A 23919-nucleotide genomic window follows, 5' to 3' on the forward strand; every position below is an offset into this window, starting at 1 on the left:
CAAAATAGATAATAAACACATTGCATTAACTGTGTGGAAATCCATTCGCCCCATTGGACAACTCATGCAGTGAAGCTGAGCCCCCAGCTCTCTGGGTGGGAACCTGGACCAGTTAAGGCAGCAGGCTGAAGACAACCACCAGTTGTCCAAAACTCTCTCCCCCGCCACCCCCAAATTTCATTCAACATTCAGCTCTGCTATCAGGGCTATATATATATATATATATATATATATATATATATATATATATGCAATCTTCACTATACCTGGTAAAATGTAAAAATAAGGAAAAGGGGGTGGTGAATGTTTAGTGGAAGGCAGAATTTATAATAGGGAGATATTGATGCTGGGTGTTTTGCATTATTATTATTATTATTATTATTATTATTATTATTATTTTCTGCAAGCAACTTTATTCAGCTGCTGCGGATTCTAAATCTGAACAAATTTCTGAAGTATGACTTGGAATTAAAGTCTAAGGAATGTACATTATTTTAACCATTTTCTCTCTTTTCTGTTGTGCTCTCTCCTCTGCTGCATCCAGCAACGAGATCCTGTTTATCAGCACTCTGCTTGTCACAAGCTGCAGTCAGGAGGCTTTGAAGGAGCCACTTGAAGACCATTTGATCTCCCTGACCCATTTTTTGCCCATCAAACGAGTCTCCAAGTGCCATTGTGCTAATAATGTATCACTCCGTAGCGTGCTGCTTTGTTGCCCGTGACAAATGAATGCGATGCCATTCTCCATTCCCCATCTTAAAATGTTAAATGCAATTTATGAAGTGCAAAAGGTGTAGTGCAGCAAGCAGAAGCACTTAGAAAGCTCAGAGGGACTAGCCAATCTACTTACAAGAATGTGATTTCCATAAATTTAGTTCTGCTTTGCAAGAGGGTGGTCAATTACTGACAATTTGAGAAATGGGCAGCGGCATCCTTCCCTGTGTTGAACATGCTTTGACACAAAAAGACTAGAAACTGGAAATGAAACAGCAAACGTAGAATGGGAGATGCCTTCATATCTGCAGGCATTCAATCCACACAGAAAGCCTCATCTTAAAATGATGTTGTTATTAATGTTAGGCGAGTTCCCCCTGGTTTAATTAGGGCTTGGTGTGATACTTATGAAACTTCTCATCTGCTTTCCTAGACTTCTTTCATGGCTCACAGTTCAGAGTATTTTTCACAAGATCACATTGGCCCCTAGAAATTTCATCCGCTGCTCTGTACCTTCCCACATAGAAACATAGAGAAGCTATGGCGGATCAGACCATGGGTCCATTCCACGCACGCAGTGGCAACCAGCTGCTCACAGGATCCCCCGAGCAGGATGGGTGCAAGACCTTCACCTGCCCAAGCTCCTCAGCAACTGGTATACGCAGGCAGGCCACAAAGGAGGTGGCACACGGCCACTATGGCTAGTAGCCACACGTAGTCTCTCCTTCCATGAACCTGCCCAATCCCCTTTTAAAGCCTTCTAGATTCGTGGCCATCACTACTTCCTGGGGCAGTGCATTCCGGAATTGAACTATGTGTTCTGTGAAGGCTTTAGGTTCCACCTGTCCCCCAGAATGAACACTCCTGGGCAGAAGAGGGGGATTTTATTCATTGTATTATATTTTTATGCTACCCCCAGTTCCCTTCAGTTCCCATCCCCTGGCATGCCCTATCTGGAAGAGGAGTGATCAGAGAAAGAAGAAGCAGGGAGATTGCATGGCAGAGCCAAGCAGTGAAGCTGATGCTGCAGTTGACATCCTTCCACTGAAAGAGAAGTGTGGGTCCTCCTGTGCCGTTCCCGGATTTTCTCAAGGGAAGAAGGCAGACGCAGAGACAGTTCACCCCTTGGAAAGCAGGGAGACAGAATGGATGCATCAAAAATCGAAACTGAAGACATACTGTGGTGTCTTCTTTAGAAGTAACACACTGACCCAATTAGGCAGCTGTGCTGATTTACGTCCAGCAGGTAACAGTGTTTCAATTCAGTGCTTTGCTTTGATCTTCTGGACTGGACAGATTTCTTGACCTTTACTCGTAGCTATTCACCAGGACCACTCTCTGGGACACCTCAGCCTGATGTTTTGGGGAGGGATCGTTTTGAAGGACATAAAGGATCCGGTCTTGGCATGCTAGCCCAATCAAGCACACAAGAGTGAGAGGGAAAAACATGGATTTTTGTTCCTGAGAATAGTTTGATCACAAGCAAAAGGGTGATGGACTCAGAGTGCCTTGCACAGTCCCTTTTTATACCCTCGCTGACCAGGTAGTGATGACAGAGGGTCATTGGTTTGGAATTCCCACCACGGATGCTGATTGGTGCATTTGCATTCTGATGGTTCCTGCTCTTACCTGGGAGGCTGGGCTTGGAGCCCTGGCAAGGGCTTGCTCAGTCCCTGTCTGTGTGGCTTGGCTCCCGTTTCACTGACATCGCTGGGCATGTGTCCAGACCGCTGTGCTTAATGCCAACCAGGTATGTCCTACGCTTGGGTAACCCTTTGGTTACTCCCCAAAGATTTTAGTCTGGACTTGGCTCTCGCTGACACAGGTGCACAGTATCTCCAAATTTTGTCCTTACAACTATTAACACAACTACCTAGACAAGGTAGTCTACCTGGACTTTCCCTAGTCACCTCACTAGTAGAAGGAGACTGTTGCTTTAAGCCTGAATTTCACCAAATAATCTGACCATGAAAATGGGGTGACTTCAACCCCCTTAATATCTGGATCACTCCCCTCCGGTTCACAGGGAAAGACTAAATTGTGTGTATGTCCTCCCAGCACACCGGCTGATGTCAAATGGAGGCAGCCCCAGGGTTGTTCTGGAGGCTGTGAAGCCCTGAGCTGGTCCACTCAAGGTCACCTCAGCATGAACGTTGAAGCCTTCCAGGTCCAGTGCCCTGGGGTTCTCCAATACCTCTCTTGAGACTTGGATGGCCCAGTCAGGAAAGCTGTTGAGTAGCAGAGTGAGCACTTTACCAGCAATATCCCCAGCCTGTCTCACTGGCCCAGTGCCGTGCATAGGCATTCATAACCTGCTCTACTCCTGGTGAGGGGGATAGCATTTTATAGGTCACAGTGACTCACTGTGCTTTCTGACCTCTGTTGATACTGCACTGAATACCCGGGTGGCTATTGCTGGGTGAGAGGAACGCCACCCAGCCTGTTTCGTCGTCCCAGTGACGCATGCCAGTTCCACAGTCAGTTCATGGATGAATGAAGTCTTATTGTGAACATTTAAGGAGCAGTACTATCAGACAACAGGGACCAGTAGCCATGCCACTAGGTCCCAATACATTAAGAATAGGGTCAGCGATACCCTGCACCCATCTATAGCGCTGATTCCTCTTTACCCCCAGATCATGAGATTCCTGATCTGCATGCACCCTACAGGGGCAGCTCCAATCTTCTACTCCCTGTTCCTTCTATCAAGAAACATTTCAACCTACCATACAATCGACATGCATGTCTTCAAGACACACACACACACCTCACACTGCCCACAAAATGAAGCAGAGTTAAGCCAGGGTGGTGTAGCGGTTAAGCGCACGGGACTGGGACTCAGGTGATCTGGCTTCTAGTCCCCACTCAGCCATGGAACCAACTGGATGATTTTGGGCCAGTCACAGACTCTCAGTCCAAACTGTTTCACAGAGTTGTTGTTGTTGTTATGGAGGTAAGAATGAAAGCAGTAGGAGGAGAATGATGCAAGCCACATTGAAAAAAAGCAGGGTATAAATCTTATAAATACATAAGAATAAATAAACCTAACCATTTCTGTAGTTAAGGCCACCACAAGTGCACAATCTTAAAAGATACCCACCAAGCCTATAAGGCGTGCGTTCACAGGCAGAAGCCAAGCTCTCACCTTGGTTGCCCTCCCCTCATCAGAGCTTAGATTGAAAGACCACACCTCTGACCTTGCTCTCATCCAGAAGAACTCACACCTGTCAGCCAGACAAAGCACTCATCTCGCCCCTGGCAATGCCAGCACAGTGGCAGCTGCCCTCTAGCTCACATCAAGCCCCTTCAGGGTACTGCTGTGTCTTGTGGACTGCCTCCTGGGGGCATCTGGTCTCAGGTGAGAGCCACAGGATGCAAGTCCTTTTGTTCTTGCCCCTTTGCTCATGCCTATGTCCAAGGCTAAGCTTTATACTCCCTGAATGGGAGGGAGATGAAATGGGCTAAATCAGGAACCCTGCCTGAAAACCAGAGGCCAAATGCACCCTGCCCTCACCAGCTAGTTCCTGCCCACTCCCTTGGGCCTTTCTAAAACCCTGAAGGGTCCCTTGATTGCTAGTTAATTGACGTAACATGCACTTTAACCCTAACTGTTGTCGGAGGCAGGAAGGGAACCACATACATCCACAAGAGGACTAAGTCACAGGATGGCACAACAGGGATATGATGTAAACTGCAACAAACTGCATCTGTTCTGGGGAACGGAAGAACCATATAATTTAATGTGGAAGTAAACAACCATTGTTTCTCACTCCCCTTTGGTTCCTTTCATGCTATTCCGTAGATCCCTGCAGGTACGGAATTTTCAAAGAGCACCCAAAGTATTGCAGCACATGAAGGGCTGAAGAACTCATTTTACACTTCAGAACAGTCCCCACTGCCTGTTTATTGCTCACTATTCTGGGAGGCATTTGAAGCTGTGATGGGGCGATAACTGAGCATGAAATATGGGTGACTGAGCACAAACCCTGCTTTGTAAGGCAAGCCAAGGGAAGCCAACAGGAAAAGTTTAAGCAGGAACATGTTTGCCAGCACAACTCTGTTGCATCTATAGCATTGTGCTCTTGATGATGATGATGAGGAGGAGGTGGAGGAGGAGAGCCATTGGCTTCATTGCACAACTGTCTTTTCCATTCCGTGTAGTGGGATGCCATGGTGACCATTCCAAACACTTCATTGGCTTTCCCATTCTATTGACAGCTGGACTATTACTTTGTTTTTTCTTTCTTGCAGCCCTCAAAAGGATGCCCACGGTATTTACAGCATTAACAATGCAATGGTTTATCTATCTACTCCAAAGAAATTCTCTTGAGTTCTCTTGAGTTCAGTGTTATTTACTGCCAAGTAACTGAGTCCAGTATTGCAGATGAATATTCCAATTAAGACTTCAGACCTATACTGAGGCTAAGCTCCAAAGAACACAGAAGGACTTACTTCCAAGTAAACATGCATGGGATTGCACTGCTCACAAAATTAGAAAAACAGAGAGCATTGAAGGAAAAATCCACATGTAACAGGGCTTAAAATAAACCCAAAGCTTGGTAGAAGAGAAAGTTTTACCTACATGCCTAAAGTAATTAAAAATTGGTATCTCTCTTGAAGGAAGTCCCAAAACTGAGGTGTCATAACCAAGCAGGCCCGGACTCATTACCATATAAGCATAAATTTGCTGGAGCTGGACCATGTAGCTCAAACTATAATTCTTCAGATTATGGAGTGAGCAACTGAAAAGTCATCAGCATGTAAGGCAGTGAAAAACTCAAAGTGAACATAGAAACATTGAAACAAAGCAAGTTAGAAGGGGTCTCACAGGCCATCTAGTCTGACTCCTGGCTCCAGGCAGCTCCACTCCTGACATGCCTATCATGTGCATGTCCAGCCTATCCTTAAATGCCCTCACCTTTGGAGCTTCAACCGCCTCCCATGGAAGCCCATTCCATACCTTAGGGGTCCTGTCAGGAAGTACTTCCTAGCATCCACCTTGAATCCCTGAGCTTTACTCCAATGGAATGCATCCTGCCCTTAGCCACAGGGAAAAAATGGTCATGCCCCACCTCCGCTTGACACCCTCTCACATATCTGTACGTTGCTAACAGGTTCCCTCTGACTCTCCTCAAGGCTGAAAAGATCCAGTTCCCTCACTCTCTCCTCATATGGCTTATCCTGCAAACCAGCAAGGTTGGCCACCATCCTTGTGGCCCGTCATTGCACTGATTCCAACCTTGCCATATCCTTCTCGTAATGAGGGGCCAGAGATCATCACAATACTCCAGCTGCAGGTGCACCAGAGTCATATACAGTGGCAGCAATACCTCTCTTGATCTAGAAGCCACACTTCTGGCCATGCAACCAAGGGTGGCGTTCGCCCTCTTGACCGCCATGTCACACTGCTGACTCATGTTTAGCCTGCAGTCAACCAGCACCCCGACACTCCATTCACAAGTGCAGCTCTCCAGCCACTTGCCCCCTAACCTGTACTTATGACAGCTATTCCTGTGCCCCAAGTGCAAGACCTTGCACTTATCCACACTGAACACCATCCTGTTGTCCCTGGCCCACTTCCACAGTCTGTCCAGATCCTTTTGGATCTGGAGTCCCTGCTCCTCAGTTGTGGCCACCACCCCATTTTAGTATCGTCTGTGAATCTGATCATCAGACTTGTCACCCCCCTCTTCCAGTTCACTGGTGAAATGATTGAACAGGATTGGTCCCAGAACCCCGGGGGACCCTGCTCATCATGGACCACCATCCTGATGATTCCCCACTAATCGTTACCCTATTAACATGATTAAATTTTTCACTATTAAATAATTTAATAATTATTAAATATTTTCCACTATTATTGGTGGTAACTCTCTTATTCTAGATTTGTAGGTATATTTTCAGATAATATAATCAAGCTGAAATGTAATATGAAAAATGACAGAACAAGAAAAAGTCCTGGGCTCTCTTGAAGATCAATATGTGTATTGTGGCATAAGGTTTTGTGGACTAGAGCACAGCCATAATAAAGCCATTACATGCAACCTACCCATGAAGAATGAGGTGACAGAATGCTGAGTGGCAGAAGGAAGAGACGGGCAAACCTGTCAGTCTCATGTTCTACTTTTCTTTCACTTAAATCTCAAGCTCTTTCTCTCCGGAATGTGAAGAACTTTGCAAGTTTGGACATGTTCTTACCAGTCCAAAATGAAACACGGTTCTCTCACATCTGCACTAATCAAATTCAATAGGTACAGCTATTCCCAGCAAAGAGGTCCATGATGCACCTGCCCACAATGTAGTTTTTAGAGACAAGAGATGGCAACCCTTCTTCAGCAGTAACGTGGGTAGGTACACAGGGATTAAAAGCTAGATTTTTAACAGCAAGGTAGCCCTTTTCATCCTTAAGATGGAGAACATTGTGAATGTTGGTGAATTATTAACCAAACTGACCTGAAATGAAATTCTCCCAAGGGGATCATATAGTTTAAATGTTTCCATACATAAAAACAAAACCAGAAACAACCTCACTTTTTTCAAGTAGAACAAAATTATGAACCTGTCAAAAACCTGATGTACTCTCTCTTCCTTCCTTCCTTCCTTCCTATATAGGGGAGCATTCAAAGGTAATCTCACCTGTGCCCCACCTACTTCCATTCTACTGCCACAGTTTTCTTCCACATAATCTTTGCACATGTAGACCAGGGCTTGGTCTTTAAGTTGCCATATAACTTTTATTTAGTTTGCTATAATATGGCAACCCTTTGGAATATGAGAAGTACAGCATTTATAAATCAACATAAATCATTCCTTAATTTTGATGTTTGTCTCTGTGTGGTGTTACAAATGGTTTCCACTGAGCCTTTTAATTTTGCTATTTTTATAGCTGTCAACATTCTGAAACCATTAGAAGGGATGAAAAACTGCTAGGACTTAGAATGAACAACTTTTGGATGAAAATACAAAATGATTAAGTGAGGGAAAATAGTGAAACCATTTAAATTTTTATAGATGTATTGTGAGCATATATGCCACAGAGAATGAAGAAAACTGACCATGTGTAACTGATGAGGACTTTCTTTCCTGACAGCTGATACAAATAACTTACAGAAGCAGGTCATAGAAACAGTTTTACCAAAAGGAGAAAAATGCATTAGTGGATGTGAATAATATTCAGAATGCTTGCATAAGGACCACTCTGTATTCTGGTCTGTATGCAGTACTAAAACTCAGGGTCATCAGATGAAGCAAGCTGGCAGGAGGTTCTAAAAGGAAGGGGAGTTCAGAGGTAGGTAGCAGTGACAGGAGACAAAGTTTTAGGCTAGGGAATATATGAGGAATCTATTTTGGGAGTGGGAATCCATTGGATTTCCTGGGCTGGGCTTGGCTCATGGGGACAGAGCCATTTTTTAAAATAGGGATTCATAAAATTATGGGGCAGGTAGCTGAACATCTAACTAAAATGATGGATGCAAAGCTAAGAAAAAGTTAGCAAGAGTCAGTGTGGCTTCTGCAATGCTGAACATGCAGAGTTCTTTGGATGCTGGGAAGCATGTGGTTGGCACTGACTGGGTTCACACGGCATGAAGCGACCATGAATGAAATGCCATGGCTGCTTGTCATGTCAAATGAGCCCGGTCATGGGAACCGATCATTGATTCTTATAATGGCAACCCCAGTAAGAGCTTTGTTGGTTGTCAGTTCTTCAGTTGGTTGGTTTGATCCATGATGGATTGTCATGTGGTCTGAGGCCAAATGACTCGACCGATCATGAGTCAAGCCCCACAACACGTGTGCCACTTGGGAAGAGTGGCTAGCCAAAAGATGAGGCTGACAGCCGCCCTGTGCAGCACTTTGGGCAGCTGTCAGATGCCTCTCACCACCGCCCTACCACCTGTGCAGGCCAGCATGGGCAGTGAAGAATTGCTGCCGGCAGAAATTACGCAGGCCTCCCCTAAAGTGCCCAGGTGGCACATGAGAGCAGCTGTCTGAGGATTCTCCGTGTTTCTCCTGCACTGCTGCCCAGCGCTTGGGGTAGCAGCACAGAGCAGCGAGACCACCTCTGCCTGTCTCTCAAGCAGAAGGCTTGTGAGCTGGGTTGGGCCAGACAGTGGTGAGTTGGCCCACCTGGCCCCACTTCCCCTGCCTCATGTGGGGCAAACATCACTCCAGCTAGCTTGAGCAAGGCCTGCTGCCCCATTCTTCCCATGGCGCCTCAGGGCATAAGCTCTGTGTGCACACTGAGGGCAAAGTACAGACATTTTAAAATGCTTTTTTGTTCCTGTGACACAAAGAAGACTAGTATGGGAGAATGTGAGTCCCCACTGCGAGGCAGCAGCAGGCAGACCCCTGCATGGTGTCCAGCTGGGGATGGAAGCTGAGCCTGTTGAGCTGCGTGTCGTGAACCCTGGGTGAGCAAAGGGGGCAAAGAGGCAGCCCACCGAGCCAGAGCTGGCTCACAGCTGCAGCCGCTGGGGAGCGGGTGCCAATGGGGAGAAGGATGGGGAAGGGACTGAGGCACCCACAATGAGCCCAGCTGCCAGCGGGGACCATCACAGATGCTTGGCAATTTCCCCCAGCCCATTACTGTAAATCACCACAGCTGTGTTTTCCCCTTCTCTCTTTCAAACATTGCACAGGCCTTGCGCCAGCTCTCTCTATGTCCAGTGCATATCCAGCAAGCCATAGCCAGCAAAGCAAGTGTCTCTGAGCAAGCACCCAACCTAGGAACTATTTCCAAGAACTGTCCTTCTGAGTAACCCTGGACCTGCCCCGCTTTCTGGGAGTGCCCCTCTGGAGACAGGCTTGCCTCCTGGTTGTACGCAGGCCCCCAGCTGGCGAGCGCTTCTCTCCCTGTGCTGGGCCATGGGGTCAAGGATCAGACTGGGCTCCTCTGGCTCCTCTCGCATGTCCCCTCCTGGCACTTCCAGGCCCTTTTGGTACGCAGGGCCTGCCTGAGCACCTGGAGACAGAGGCCTTGAGATAACCCCCCCCCCTGCCATCTCCACCTCCACAGACAGCCTTTCCCGGGCTTCACCATCCCCATCCGAAGAGTTGGTGGCAGCCTGTCCCTGGAACATGAGCCAAGGACTGCCGCCTCTTTCGTTCCCAACAGGATGGGCCACAGTGACATGAGAACCTGTCCAGTGCACGCTTGTATTGGAACCGGTGCTTTTCCATTCCCCGCGATTCACCTTGCTTTAGGCTCAGCAGTGAAGTGGGCAGGTTGGCTGAGGACCCCAAAGTATTCAAGGCAGTAAATACAAAAAGAACATCAAAGAGCTCGACCGATGGGTAATTAGGAAATCAAATGCAGCTTGAACTAAGGAGGTGTAAAGCCGTGCATACTGGGCCTAAAAGAAACCAATCAATCAATCCCAGCTTCCCGGTTATCCTGGAGGTCTGAGTTGGCAGTAACTGGCTAGGAATGGGGCCCCGGAGTCATGCTGGAGAGCTCCATGGCAAGATCAGCCCAGTGAGCAGCTGCTGTGGAAAAAGTAGGTTTCATGCTAAAGCACATCAGAGAGAGGATCAGGAAAAAGCCTGCCAGTATCATAATTCTCATATAGAATGCCACCAAATTCAGCATATGAGCACATTTATGGGAGCTACAAAAAAGGAGGGGGAATATTGCAGAGATGGAAAAGGTGTAGCAAAGGTCAGCCAAAATGATCGAGCAGATGAAGCAACTCACCTCCATGGAAAAGTTACCATGTTTGGGTCTTGCTAGCCTTCCAAAAAAAAAAAAAAAGGCTAAGAAAGATGGAGCAAGATAAATATATCTGTAATTCTGTATGGTATGAAGGAATTGGCTGGTGAGAAGTTTTCTCTCTCTCTCTCTCTCTCGTAATCCTTGAACCCAAGACCATCCAGTGAAGCTGACTGGTGGGTGAATCAAAAGAGATACTGCAAAAGGAAGTCCTTCTTCGCATGGTGCATAGTTAAGTCATGGAATTTGCTATCACAAGATACAGTGATATTCACCAACCTGGATAGTATAAGGAGATTAGAAAAGCTCACTGAAGGTAGGGCTTTGAAGAGCTATTGGCGCATCCTCCTTAATGCTAGAAGCTGGTGACAGAAGGGACGGGCTGCTGATTTCATGCCCTCCTTGTGCTCTTCCCAGGGGCATCTGTTTGCATCTGCAGGAAACAGGATGCGAGACTGCATGGCCTTTGGTCAGATCAAGCAGAGCTTTACCTATTATTTTATTTCTTGAAGGCATTTTCTTGCATTTTTATGTCCCAGCAAAAGCATCCTATGATCTTGCAAGTGACATAGTTAACAAGGTCTTGGCCATTAGCCTCATCGGAATTTAACCTGCAATTATATCAGAGCCAGAGTGACTAAAAAAAAATTAAAATCTCTCTTAAGCTTCAAATGCACTGCTTGCCTTTCAATAATTTATTAAACAGCGCCACGATTTTAACATGTATGCAGCCGGTTGAGCACCTGTGGGACTTAAATCTAAAGCCCTCAAAAGAAGACATTGCCAGTTTCAACGATTGCCTGGTTATTTCTTCCTCTGCCAATTTAGTTAAGGCTTTTAGTATTTATTTTGGAAGAACATAAGGCTGTACAGCAACTAAAAAAAAGAATGCCAATTTTTTTTAAGAATCCCCTGTGTTCATTGAAGTAAATATAAAATAAACATGAAAAGAATCCCCAAATTCTTTCCCCACAATTATTTGCACCAAGCCTTCGAAGAGAGGGGAGGGAGTTACCTACTCTTACTTCCTCTCAGGGATCAGTGTATGTAAAATATTTCTTACTATTGAGAATTTCAGGGAAATATAATGCGATATTAAGGGAGTGAGCCTATGGCCCTAGAGATTGTCTGGGGATCGCAGGATATTTCAGAGTCCAAGAAAAAAGGTGACTTCAGAGCTTCCCCCACTCACCACCACTTTCCGCACCTCACAGCCTGGGTGGAAAGAACTGAGCCAGCTGCCCTTCCAAGGCCCGGGACTCAACGAGGAACTCAGGGGAAAATGGGAGGCATTTGGAGGTGGGGTCAGGGGGGGAGCAGCCAGCAGAGACCAGGTTCTGACATGCCCTGGGTCCTCCTCACCCCCCGCCCCCGCCAATGCACCCCAGACAGGTCCCTGCTCATGCCTGACTAGCAAAACTGCAGCGTGGGAGGAGCAGGGAGAACTCGTGAAGATCTGGGCCGCTGCAGGGCCCTGTCTGCTAGGCAAGTGCCAGAATAACAACCCGGGGGTTGCAGGATCAGTCCCAGACCCTGCTGCACCTGCCATCAGCATGCCACCAGAGGCTGCCTTAACAGCACTGGCATCCTGAGAGCTGTAGTCTGGCACGGTGGCTGCATCTTGGGGAAGATGCAGGATTGGTCCAGTCCTGTTCCCTCTTGATCATCCTGTCCTAAGGTACCTACTCCCTGTTCTGTGCCTTGCTGGTTCCTGACTTTTTGCCTGTTGTGTCTATGCCTTATATTCCTGGTTTCCGACTGGGGCCTGCTCTGTGACTACGATTCAGACCGGATATCAGATTTACCATTTGGCTCTGGACTTGGCAGCCCCTTGAGGCGTGTTGCCTGGGTCCAGGTGCCTCTGTCCGGTTCCCTGCTGCCCATGCCCTGGACCCTGGCAGACCTCTGCTCTCCAAGTCTGGAAACTTCAGGGCATCCCATTTGGACTGTGCCCTAAACCATAAACAAAGCCATAAAGATCCGTAATCATTAAAACGTACCATGAATTCAAATGCCCGGGTGACTACAAACATGGTACACGTACACACAGATGCACACACACACACAGAAGGATCCAGTACAGAGCAGGTGCGAAGTGAATCCTTCGAAGGCCGTTCTGTAACTAGGGCACCACAGTGGCAGAGCAGAGGAGAGGGCTTTTTGCCAACCTGGCTGATGTCTGGCTTCCACAGGGAAGAAGAGGCTGGTAGGATGATGTCAGCGTGGTGCAGTGGAGCAGGGGCACATGGGTATGCAGCATCAAAACATCATCATCAACATCATTAGCAGGGTTGCCGATCTCCTTCATCCCCCCCCCACCCCCAGACTTCCCTCTTCCCTTTGCAATCCTCACAGTAGCTTGGCTGAGGGAGGTGCGGGGACTCATGTTCCTAACATTGCTTTCCTGCCCCCTTTTGTAGTACAAATTGTTTCCATGTGGCTTGCTCTTGCCTGGGCAATTCATCATGGCTAAGGGGGCTGTCAGGAAGAGGGCCTGCACTTCAGGACTCACCACTACCGTGCTGGATGTCAGATCTCTTTTCCTTGGCCCACCCTCTCTAAGTTTCCTCTGCCACAGCAGGATTCAGTGCTGAGGAGAAAGGCAGCGTAACCTTCAACCTTCACAGGACCTGGTTCCCCAACTAGGCGTGTTTCTGCAGGCGCAAAGTAACCACCTCTAGAAAAGGCAGCCAGAAGGACTCTGCTTGCCTTAGGTTGTCTGCCCTCCTTTTTAGCCTGGGGAACTCCAGCCCAAGCTAGCCCACAGGGTGGCCGCACATGCCCAAGGTGCAATATGGCCGAAGCCAAGCTGTCAAGAACCCTCCTTGTTCTGCCTGCCGCAGCATCAATTAATGGCCGAAACTCAACAAAGCACAAATCCAGGAGAAACATGGGAAGTTGCCTTTCACTGTGGCCAGATCTGCTCCTGGGTGAGCACATGGGGAGCCTGCTCCCAACACAATTGCCTAAGCCCTGCACACTCTCTCATATGCTCTTCTGAATGCACTGATGGTGTGTGCACATGCACACAGACACACACTGTGATCGGGCTTTTTTAAAGTCTCCATTAGGGCCAGTGGCAGCACCTGATTGTGGCACGAAAGTGTTGAGCTTTTACGGGACGATTGGGTCTTCCTTCCCACCCCATTGTTTCTCCACACTGCAATAAGAGCTTAAAAGCCTCTCTCTCGAAAGTCTTGTTGCAGAAGGGTGATTTTTCAGGGGAAGCAACTTTTTAAAAGCCTTTGTGAAGTGTGGGAGGGTGGAGGGGAGCTCCTTCATCTCTGATCTCACTTCTCCATCTAGCAGGAACATTGGTGGGCTGGATGGGAACTTTCTGGAAGTTCTCCATCCCTAGAATAACAGGCTTTGGTGGGGGTGGGGTTAGCTCATGTAATGGGCAAGTTGGTTTCAGCCCCCACATTCTGCATCGAGCAGCTGTTCAGCAGAAGCCCCATAGTTTGATACAGTTCTCAGGCAAGCAAAATCGCCAGATCTTCATCTGGAAATCGCATCCAGGCACTGGATGGTTCAGAAAGTGCTTGCCTGCCATCCTCCTCCTGCTCCCAGGGATCAGAGAAGGCTCCCTGCAAACAGTCTGACTGCTGCATTCCTTCAGCGCGGGAGGGGCTTTTGCATTGGCACCCACCAGCCTCGCAAGGTGTGCAGTTGTGTCTCTGACTGTGTTCGGCCATTAGTTCCGGTGGGCCCTTGCTTGCAAATCCTTCCCCGGGAGAACAGAGTGGACAGACGGAGACCTCAGGGGGCTTCCATTGTGCAGCATGGGGGGGGGAGATGCCGAGGGGTGCCGGGGGCATGGCCTCATTCAGACTGGCAGGCACCGTGTGCCCATCCCGACAGCCACGCAAGCCTGAGTGACGGCTTCATTGTTTCAAACCCAGGGCTTTTTGAGACAGTGTAACGCTAGTCCGTTCCCTGGTATCATATGAAACTGCGGCACATACAAATGTACTTCAGTGATCTGGTTACAGCATGAAATATGAACTGCAGAAATATGACTTCAGCGAAACCATATAATGGTTTTTGCATGTTTGTTCTGTGTCCTTTTAAATAAATGAAGGCTTCTTTGTATGGTGGGATATTTGTTTTAAAATTTTACTTAAAACTTGAAAGCAGCAGTAGAAGAAGGAGGAATAGCTGGTGTCCCACAAAGCATGGCTTAACATTTTTTGGAGAATGTAGGCTGCTGCCTGCCGCAGTGTCGGCCTGTGGGTCCATCTAGCCCAGCTGCACCGACACTGGCTGGCAGCAGCTCTCCAGGGTTTCAGGATGGGATGTCTCCAGTTCCACCTGGAGCTGTAGGGGACTGAACCATCTGCAAGCAACACAATTGTTCTGACGCTGAGCCATGGCCTCCCCCTTCAAGCATCCTTCCACAGGGTAACCTAGGAAAACCCCGTTCCAAGCTGTCTTTCCTCGAGCTGGTCAAGTTTTGCCATCTCCTTGATGCTCCACACAGGCTGTGTCAAACCTTTGTGGGCTTGATCAGACAAGCTCACTACACCATCCAAATGGCAATAGTGACAGGTGTGATGTGTGCAAGGCAGGCACATCATCGATGTGTGCGAGCTGCACTTATGGTGAACTCCTGGCTCATGGGGGATAATCGCAGCCTCAGGTCCCCAGCACAAATTGGCTTCAGGGGGTGATCCACACCTGTCCTTGCAGGGAGCATGCTCACTGGACTGGTTCCCATGGTGTGCATGCAGCCCAAGTCCATCACACACCTGTTGTTGCATAATACCTGGCAGCTGAACCTGGATCAAGGTAAATATAGCCCTTGGATGGTAAGCCACAAGGAGGAAATGTAGCCATTTACAAAAGGCTACATTTACTACATTGCTTTCACCACTATTTACTTTACAGAAGTGTATATAACATGAGATGTATTTCAGACATTTACAAAGGACCCAAGAAAGAATTCATCTTTATCAGTAAACGAGAAATGGCAATGGTTTGAGCTTGAGATTAACTGATACATACTTCTGTTTTCTAGCTATTCTCTCTGGCTTCCCACAAATGAAAAAAAAAATTGATACATAGAAATTCTCACATAGTTCTGACATTTGCCATTACACATGATAGAGGAAGGGAAAACTGAAAGGAGAGGCCAGGCAGGCAGAAGAGAAAGAGACACAGTCGGTGGAGAGACACACTCCCTTATTCCTGGTTGTAAAGTAGACATCCATGGTGTATAATTTTAATGGCCTTGAAAACCTGAATTCCTGGAATTTAGCTTCACATTAAATTTACTCTGGTTCTAATAATGGCAAGATTTGTATTGCCCTTATTACTAGTGTCAATAATTAACAGTTATGTACAGCAAGATTTGTGGCCCTTAATTTGGTGACCTACACTCTCATTAGTGCCAGATACAGTTTCGTTTTATTAACAGGGCCGAAATCAGTCATTTGCTTGTTCAGATAATAGGCTTGAGGTGCTTCCCTCAGTGAAATAAGGTCAACGAAAGAAGCCACTAGTGCTGAATTTCTGTAAAGTTGTCCTCATAAAGAAGTTCTCTGAATCATTAGCTCAAGTTGCCACTTCCTTTCAAGAAATGGGTAGCAGCTCGATGCGGGAACACGCTTGATCTTCACTAATAGCCTGGATCCTCAGTCCCGGGTTTTTAAAATGAGAGACAAGGACAGGTGGATGTGCAGCAAGCAATCAAACGGGTCTATCTGACAAGGCAGAGTGCAAGCCTGGGGAGTTGGCTGGTATGCAAGTGGAGAAGGTATGATCCTTAGGGAGGAAGGAAGGAAAAAGCAGAAATATTGCTCTGGCACAGTGCTAGGGCACACTCAGAAGTAAGTTCCATCGGATTCAATGGGCTTACTCCCAAGTAACAGTCTATAGGATTGCAGCCTCAATCACATTTCTTCTGAAACAACTGGGAGGCCCAGGGAAAGGTAACAAAAATGCAGCTGGCTTGCCCTTTAAGGGTATTTGGCCTCCTTTGAGATACATGCTGAATAACCTGTCGATCAAGTTCTTAAACACAGATGTAGGTGGCTGTTGTGCAGTTTTTACAGCACAGTGACCTACTGGCGATGCAGTCTTTGGAAACGGGAGATTAGTTCTGCCTGCTCCACAATGGCATTCACTCACTGAGCAGGAGTAGGCCATGGGCAGTCATTGCGACAGCATTGCATGTGGCTGAAGGTGGAGCCAGGCAGTTATTAGAAAGCAGGGGAGAGCAACCAGAACTGGACTCCCACCCAGCCCCCCTGGGCCAGAATAAGCCAGGGAGTGCAGTGACATGCCTGGCTTCAAGAAGGCACAGCTGCACCACCAACAGCCTTTGGTTCCTGGTTGGCACATCAGCAGGGTGGTGCTTCCAATGCATCATGGGGGACTGGCTTCGATGCACATGAGTCTTGCCAAGGATGTATAACCATAAATCATGTCAGTATTTTAGTATTTGCATAGCATTTTATATTTGAACTCTTTTTATGGCATGTTCATTTATTTATTTAAATTTTTCTCTGTCGTCATTGTATTCCAAGGAATCTCACAATGGTTTCTAACTCATTATAATCTGGGCAGAGAACATCGGTTAAGGGAGGACTGAAAATATACCCCATTGATCAAGGAAGACTCAGGCCCAGTGAAGCCACTTGGTTTGTCCCGTGCCTTCTCTCAGTGGTGCAAGGACATGGGACAAGTGAAGCCACCCCACCCCAGCTGGGCCAGCAGCTGGAGGGGGTGCCCCTTTGGGACCTGGCTTAATCAGGGACCTTGCCCAAACGGCTGCTTCCTCAAGCCATCGTGGCAACTGCCACATGGATGAAGCATCCAGAGCCAGCCTAGGCAACGGAGGAGTGCCTACAACCAGGTCAGTCTCAGAAGCTTCACCCATATAGCCACATCCCCTCCTGCCATCTTCCGATTTTATTCTCTAGTCTGTTACTGGGGAGAATAGTAGGGATTTCTGCAGAGGGTGGAGCTCTGAGCCCAAACCCTGCACCTGTGGGAATCCTGGAAGCCTCCCCGGGCCAGATGATTCACTTCTGTGGGCGAGCTTAGATCCGTGGGCGAAAAGTTGCCCTGCTCTGTTATAAAGCATGATGGAAGCACTTTGGACACACATTTGCTGCATTCTGCAGAATTTTATTTAGGGCACAGTATATGTTCCAATGACTTATCACACATAAAAATTATGTATCCATTCACACTAATAGAATGAAATACAATCAGCTTAGGTGTGATGATAGGTAAGATAAACATGAAATATAAGAGATATATATTAACAATGCATGGACTTTTGAAGCATTGGCCACATATCTCTGCATTCTGTCATTATTGCTTTAGCTTAAAGATTATGACTTTTCACATAGGAGTTGATGAGAAGAAAGAAATTCTCAAGACCATGTTCACCTCAGCTTTTACATGTGACCAAAACAAACAAGGTCAGGAATCAGAGGCCATCCTGTTGAGGACCACAGCTCTGCAAAGCACTGCTTGCCCGCTCTCAGGCCCTGGACTGCTGATTGTGAGAACCCCCTAAAAAGGCCCCCACAGACGTTCCAGAGCAGCTGTGACCCCAGAGTGGCCCTGGCATAGCTCCCTTGGCCACTTGCCCGTGGCTGCCTCTCTTGTGAATCTCAGCTGGTCTTCAGGGCTGGATTGATCTTTCTCCATGGCCACCGTTTTGTTGCTGGTAGAGTAACCCCATGAGAGAAGCTGCCACTTGCTTTGTGGCACAGATCCAATGACTGTGAAGAGTGGTGAAGATGAAGGTCGGCAATTGTAGCTGTGCAATAGGAATTCTCACTCCCAGTCCTCATTTTCAGTGCGTATCCAGTGAGAGGTGATATTTATTTATTTATATTTATTTTTATTTGAAGTTTTTATATGCCGTCCCCTTGCTGCACAGCCTCGGGACGGCTCACAGCACGACATGTATTGACAGCGGCATGTATTCCGAGCTCACGTCCTGCTTTGCAGTCGCGCAGTCTGCAGTCATCAGACCGGACCGCCAACACCTGCATCCCTTTGACACTTGACTTCAGGACGGGGCAGCAGGTGTCTCCCCACAGGTTGCTGGGCTGCAGCAACTGATGGGGTTGCCCACCCCCGCTTCATATTTTTTCAGTGGCAAAGTGTCCTCCCTCCCTCTGCCCTGGTTTTTAGTCCGGATGTAGGAGGCCCGCTGCTGTGACCCGTGTTTCCCAGTCCCAGTCTGCACCGCCACCTGCCCACCTCTCTCCTCCATCTGTCATGCTTCTCAGGCAAGTCCTATTTCCTCCGAAGGGCCGGGCCGTGAGACTGCAGGCTGCACTTTGCTGGGACAGGCAGCAGCCACAGAGGGACAAACGCCTGCCATCTGGTGGTCGCCATCTGCTCCTACCACAGCTGGATCCACTTCCACCATCCGGCAACTAAATGGGGAGCAACCTATTGGCACTCACACACATAACAAGCAGGATCATTATAAAAGTATTCATGCACAGGTGCCCAAACATTAGGAGCTGGCTGAGAACTTTCTGAGCGAGTGCAGTCATCACCATCACTTTTATTGCTGTTGTTTGAGAAATTAGTGTCATTCTGGCTGGAATGTAATTCCTGTGAGCTTCAGACACCACAAGTAAATAATGAAATCCCGTTCCTAAAGAAGAATCGAGATGGAGCATGCAGAGCATCAGGTCCCATCAGGGGTCAATAGCACAGGCTTCGTGGCCCATAGCACTGTATGGGGAAGGCTGCTGTAACAGATCTCTACTCCAGTTGTATGGGTGGCCAGTATTTTCAGAGCTTAATCCAAAAGCTTCTGATCCTTTCTTCCATGTACTCAGGGTGGCCTGTAGTTCAGAACAATGGCAAAGAATATAATAGACAAGACAGGGAAGAAATAAAGGATGGAGAAGGAAAAACTGGAGGTACTGATTTTGGTTGTGGGGTTTGGGATTTGGCTGTACATGTGTAAATTTAAATCCTCTAAATAAAAATTTAATGCTAAATAAATATGGCTAAATAGTCTAAGATTCAGTAGCCCAGGGGAGATGTAGTAGATGATCTCATTTAATATGAATAAAAATGAATTCCATACACTGCACAGCTGAAATTAAGTGATTTGCTTCATTGAATGAGCCCACAACTCTCAGAGGATGGATTTAAGTCCTTGTACAAAAGGAAAACACTGTTTCCAATTCATTTATATTCTTTGAGTTGCCAAATTAGCAGAAGGTCTACTGAGGCAAAGTGTAATGGGTTTCGTATTCCGAGAGGCTGGATCCTGGGAAAGAAGATGTCAGTGGTAACACTCGTGACAGTCAGACAGATTCACATCAAAGCCGGCTTACATGCGGCAAGGCTTGTTTCAGCCGCACGGCAAGGAGGCGCATCTGCTGCATTAGGGCTGTGCAGACGAGAGGAAGCGCTTCTGTACGCAGCGGGTATTTAAATGATGGGATCGGCTGCCCCATCTTTTGGTGATGGAGACCTTCTTAGGGACAAATCAGTCATTAGCAGGATGTCTCCCCCTTTCATTTTCACTCTAGAGAAAGCACAGATTGGCACAGTCCTTAAATGCAGAGACAGCTTTACACTGCCAGCAATGCTTGCTGTTCCTTTCCTATTTTTAAACCTTCTCCCTTATATCCAGATTACATCTGAGCAGCACTGTTTGTTTGTTTGTCTAAGTTGCAAGTTCTTTCCTCCCACCACTGTGTGAACTAGAGTAGGCAACATATTTGCCTAAAGCACACATTATTTCCTGAAAAGTAGAAAAATGTGGCTGAAGACGGGGAGTTAAAAGTCCCTTGTTAGGAATACAAAATTAGGTGGGATCAGATGCCTTTGCTCTGCATAATTTTAGGTGCAAATGAAACAGAAAATGGAATTTCATAATATTGCCACCTTTTAAGCTAGCTATGAACTCCAACCGTTCGGAGTTCACCAAACCGTAAGCATATTAATTGGAACAGCAGATCGCATTATTGGAAATGTGTGAAGAGGAGGTGATCATCAATATCATATCATAAATACTCTGGAGACATATTCAGAATTAGGGCATGATTCAAATTGATTGAAATCCCCTCTTCCAGGGTCCAATTATTTTGCAAATGAAAACAACAACATGCAGTTGGATAGCTTATTGCGAAGGCCATGTCGCCACTGTATTAATAATAGCTTTACGACTGTAGCACTTCAGTCCCACTTAAAGGAACATAACATTTGAATCCACAGGACCAATTTCATTTCATGGGACAGTGGCTGCCCATTAAGATGCAGCTGATGATAGCAGAGAGGCGCTTCCAAAGTCCACAGAGCAACCGGGGTGACCTTTCAACAATAACATTTTGGATGCTACTCTCTTCCTTGTGTGTTTGCAGAACGACTGCTGAAAGGGTAATAATGATAATTTCATTGCCTTTCATAAAAAGGGACTACCCAGGGGACATAATGGCAGCACGAATATCTGTCAAATATAGGGTGGCATAGTGGTTAGTGCCTGATTGGGAATCGGGAGATCAAGACTCTAGTCCTCACTCAGCCAGGAGGGTCACTGGGTAATTTTGGTCTGGCCACTGTCTCTCAGCCTACCTACCTGACAGGGTTGTTGTGAAGATAAAACAGATGTTAAGTAAGCTTCCTTAGATTCTTGGCAAGAGGGGGGAAAGTAGGCTATACAGATAATAAATAAAAATAAAATAAAGGTTAATGCCCATTCTTGCACTTCTTGGTCTCAGTTTGAAAGGCTGACAAATATGGGGCTGGATCCAGATTTATTTTATTTTTATTTATTTATTTATTTGTCAATTTATATCCTGCCTTTTTCCTACAAAGGACTCAAGGCAGCGTACATCTCCTCCTCCATCTTATCCCCACAACAACCACCCTGTGAGGTAGGTTGGGCGGAGAGGCTGTGACTGGCCCAAAGTCACCCAGTTGGCTCCATGGCTGAGCGGGGACTAGAACCCAGGTCGTCTGAATCCCAGTCCCAGGCTCTTAACCACTGCGCCACACATGCATGTCCCCATCCGTCCATCCTTTGGCAGCCCCTCTAGCCTGCTGAACATCCCACCCAGAAGGCAGGAGACTCACTGAATGAGGTGAGCCATGGCAGGGGCAGAGCCCAAAACTCAGGCAGTGGGAACTTTAGTGAAGGGTGGCCTTCCTCTGCATGCAGATCCTGGATTCAGCTGGTAGTGAGGTGGCATAAAACATGCAGTGGCCACGGAGTAACATCTTAGGCAAATGACTAACATCACATGTCCTGGCGATCATCTTCTGGGTGCCTTGCAGCGGGTGTCTGGGCAAGAGTCTTCCACAGATGTTATTGAACCAAGCCAGACAAAATTAAGCATGGCTGGCAAAGGGAGAGAACCGGTCCCTACCATCCCCAGTGCCAGATCTGTAGCTAAATGGTGTCAGAGGGAGCAGTCAGGCCCAGATCAATGGCCACATTCCAGTCCAAGTTAAGTGTTTCAAAAAATCTCATTCATCTCACATGGCAGAGAGTGAAGAGCAAGGTTTCAGGGTGCAAAACCTCTCCTACACCTCTGCCTCTAGTGACAACCAGGTCAGATATGCAAATACCTATATAATACACGCATCCTCAAAGTATACCAGACCTATCAGGCATCTCTTTGGCAACAAAAGGTCACTACAGCCATTTAAAAAATTACTTATTTTTTTGCTTTGTCTGCTAACTGCATCCTGGGAATGTCAAAGGCCGTTTTGAAGCATTCCAGAAATTTTATCCAAATTATTTTGGTTTTCTTTGGATTTCCTAGCATGCCTCGCCAAAGGAGGACTCTCCTCAGAACTCACTCAATGGGTGAAGCTATTTGATAAAAACAGTGTGCATTTCAGTTAAGAATCTCTGTGCTTCCTGCTGGTTGCACCTCTACCTGTTCCAGGTGAGAACGTACGAGATGAAGCAGCCCCGCAGGGAACAGAGTCTACTTTTGGCCCACCGATTTGCCACTGGGACACCTGATGGGTGATTGGGCACTTAAGAAAGGGAGGCATAAACGGGGCCGTAGGTGGTGGTGTGTGCGGTGATGGAGCAAAGGGGAAATCCAACCCTTCAATGTCCTTTCGATTGTCCTTATTATTATGGCTGGTGCGAGGATCGAAGCAGATGCGCTGCTGAGACATGCAGGAAGGCTATTAATGAGCAAGCGCGCCGCTTAAGCAGCCAGTGGCCATTGGCAAGCAGAGGATCCGAGGTGAGCATACAAGGCTGGGTGGGGTGAAGGGGACTGGCCAAAATAGATGGTCAGTGCATGGACCAGCCTGAAGGAGACTGGTCCATGCACCAGGCCTGTGACTGGCTATCTTTCTATTCTCCCCAGTTTTATTATTTATTTATTTTATTTATTAGAACATTTCTATGCCGCCGCTTGCCGAAGCCTCGGGGCGGCTTACAACACAATAAAATACAATAAAATACAAAAACAACAATATAAAATTAAAATTAACAATATAAAATAAATAAAAGATATAAAAGAAGTCGCATGGCTCTTGCCATTCCTTCTCCTGGTGTACAGCCAGTGATGTGCTCAGGAAACAATTTTATGTGGATCCTGTCCTTTTCCCCTTGGATAGAACCTCACATGTGGCCATTTCAGTAAAGGGTTCCCTCGGATTCCTCAGCCCCCTAAAGGAGGCGGTATGAACTGGAAAGGGGCAGAGGGCCTGAGAAACCCAAATGCCCATCGCTTGCTTCTCTTTTGCCTGTTCTCACTGTGGTGTGGTTAAGGTGTAATTCTTGGAGAACTTGATGTTTTGGAGGCTTGAGTTCTAGGTCTGCTTCATTTTCTCATACATGCCTACCTGGACCGTAAGATCATCTTTGGAGGCCTTCCTCTGGGAGCCTCCTTTGAAGGGTGTCAGGCAGTGGCTTCTCAGAGAAGGGCCTTTTTGGCTGTGGCACCCTGATTGTGGAATCTACTCCCAAAGAGATATGCCTGGCTCTGACTCTTTACATTTTTCAGTGCCGGGCAAAAACTTTTTTGTTCTCTCAGTATTTTAATCATTAATTACTAAATTTTGATAAATATTATACTTGTTTTTATATGTTTATGTTAATTTTATATTTATTTATCATTAGTTTTCATCTTTATCATCATTGTTTGGTCCAGGTGCTGAAATGTATTCTTATTGAAATATATTGTTATTGTATTGTATTTTATCATTATACTCCATTTTTAATTTTAAGCTGTTCAAAGAGCTAATTTAGCTATGGAGAATGGTATAAAGAATCCAAATAAATAAATAAGTCAATGAATAAATTGCCCCGTCTAAAAGGAAGTGTTGTTTTATGAGAGCAGCAGGTGCATCTCCACAGAGACTGGCCAAAATGGAAGGAACGAGACCAGAAGCCCCGCTGTCTTGCTCTTTCCCACTGAACAGCTGTCCTTCCAGTTGGGCTAGAGTCACTCCTGGGCGATATGTGTGTGCATCCTGCATGAGAGAGGGTACATCCAACGTTCTGTGAGATCCATGTGGCATCCGTCCTGCAAGTG

This window comes from Varanus komodoensis, unplaced genomic scaffold (assembly GCF_004798865.1).
Source record: "Varanus komodoensis strain SLA01 unplaced genomic scaffold, ASM479886v1 scaffold9, whole genome shotgun sequence".
NCBI lineage: Eukaryota > Metazoa > Chordata > Lepidosauria > Squamata > Varanidae > Varanus > Varanus komodoensis.